Genomic DNA, 2,327 nt, shown 5'->3' with positions numbered 1-2,327 from the left:
CAAAATTCCAGACTTGCAGAAGGAAGCAGGTGTCCCGCATAAACCATATTGTTTGTACAAATGTTTTGGGCACAGTGAATCAGCCTTATCAGTTCACTGTTGACTGGGAATATGCCGAGAGCCAAGTCCCTTGATGTCAGCCAAAGGTCAAACTTGCACGTAGGCCTTTCTAAGGCTAGGCTTCAGGTCTGCTATGTTAACTCTTTTAGCATAGGACTAAAACTCCAGTTAAAAGGCAGAGATTGTCAGACTGGATAAAAGAACAAGACCCCACTACATGCTGTCTATAAAAGATGCATTTTAAATATAAAGACACAGATAGGCTGAAAATAAATGGGTGAGAAAAGATATGTTATACGAATATAAGGAGAGATGACATTTCATAATAATTCATCAGGAAGACATAACAATTATAAATATGTATGCACCTAATAATAGATCTTAAAGATACATGAAGCAAAACTACCAGAATTAAAGGGAGAAATAGACAAATCCACAATCATAGTTGGAGTCTCTAACACAGCTCTCTCAGTAATTGATAGAACAAGTAGATAAAAATTAGTAAGGACTTATAGAGCACTACATCTGAAAAGTGCAGAATACACATTTTTTTTTCCAAATGCACTTAATATGGCCACTGAAATACACTATATGCTTAGCCAATGGCTCAATATATTTCAAAAATTGAAATGTTAAAGAATATGTTCTTTGACCACAATGGAATTAAGTTAAAACCAGTAACAATAACGCATCTAGGAAAAGAATTGGAAATTCAAAAACACATTTCTAAATAATCCATGCATCAAAGAAGGAATTACAGGGAAAATTAGAAAAGATTTTGAATTGGATAATAATGAAAATACAACATATCAAAAGTTGTGGGATGCAGCTAAAGCAGTGCTTAGAGGAAAATTTATAGTTTTTAATGCTTATATTAGAGAGAGAGAGAGAGAGAAAGGTCTAAAATCAGTGATCCAACTTTTCATCTTTAGAAGCTAGAAAAAGAACACCAAGATCAACCCAAATTAAGCAAGAGGAAGAAAATAGTAAAGATAAGAGCAAAAATCAATCAAATAGAAAATAAACAGTGCTCACTTCAGCAGCACATTTTCTAAAATTGGAATGATACAGAGAGGATTAGCATGGCCCCTGTGCAAGGATGACATGCAAATTCATGAAGCTTTCCATATTTTTAAGAGAAATCCATCAAAGACAAAAAAACAAAAACAAAAACAAAAGAAAGAAAGAAAGAAAAGAAACATAGAGCAAATTAACAAAGACACAACTTGGTTGTTTGAAAGAGTAACAAAATTGATAAAATCCTAGGTAGATGGATAAAGAGAAAAAGAAGGGTTCTCCCTACAAATTCTGTACACATTAAGAAGATAAGAGAAATAACCAATGGGTCAGAGAAGAGATCCCAAATTGGAAAACACTCTGAGATGAATGAAAATGAAGACACTATATATACTAAAACTTATGGGATGCAGCTAAAGCAGTTTATAGGGAAATTTATATCTGTACATGCCTACATTTTAAAAAAAGAGAGAAACTGATCTCAAATCAATAACCTAAACTTCAATATAAGAAACTAGAAAAAGAAGAGCAAATTAAACTCAAAGCAAGTAGAGGAAGAAAATAATAACAAATAGAGCAGAAATTAATGAAAAAGAGAATATAAAAACATAGGAAAAAAATCAATGAAACCAAAAGTTGGTTCTTTAAAAAGATCAACAAAATTGACAAGCTTTTAGCTAGACTGACCAAGAGAAAAGGATCAGTAAAATTGGGAATGAAAGAAGGGACATTACTACCAACCTTACAGAAAGAAAAAGGATCATAAGGAAATACTATGAATAACTATATGCCAACAAAATAGAAAACTTAGGTGTAATTGACAAATTCCTAGAATGTCACAAACCTCCAAAATTGACTCAAGAATAATTTTAAACTCTGAATACACTTATAACAAGTAAAGAGACTGAATTAGTAATCAAAAACCACCCACAAGGAAAAGCCCAAGCCCAGATGGCTTCACTGGTGAATTCTACCAAACATTTAAAGAAGAATTAATACCAATCCTTCACAAAGTCCTCTAAAAACAGAAGAGGAGGAAACACTTCATAACTCAATCTATGAGGCCAGTATTACCCTGATACCAAAACCAGACAAAAATACCACAAGAAAAGAGAACTACATACCAATATCTCTTATAAATACAGACACAAAAATTCTCAACAAAACATTAACAAATTGAATCTAGCAGCATATAAAAATTATTATACACACCATGACCAAGTGGGATTTATCCCAAGAATGCAAAGTTG

At 32.6% G+C, this 2,327-nt stretch overlaps 1 non-coding gene across 1 annotated transcript; it reads left to right on the top strand.

The window, feature by feature from the left end:
- The first annotated feature begins 1,087 nt into the window (after nucleotides 1-1,087).
- LOC147913685 (U6 spliceosomal RNA) lies at nucleotides 1,088-1,194 on the top strand. Its single transcript, XR_015548641.1, has one exon. It is a non-coding gene; the product is annotated as a U6 spliceosomal RNA (small nuclear RNA).
- The last annotated feature ends 1,133 nt before the right edge of the window (nucleotides 1,195-2,327 follow it).

Source organism: Ceratotherium simum, chromosome 26 (assembly GCF_057802395.1).
Source record: "Ceratotherium simum simum isolate JZ-2026a chromosome 26, ASM5780239v1, whole genome shotgun sequence".
Lineage (NCBI taxonomy): Eukaryota > Metazoa > Chordata > Mammalia > Perissodactyla > Rhinocerotidae > Ceratotherium > Ceratotherium simum.
This window is presented reverse-complemented; position numbering and strand designations above follow the sequence as displayed.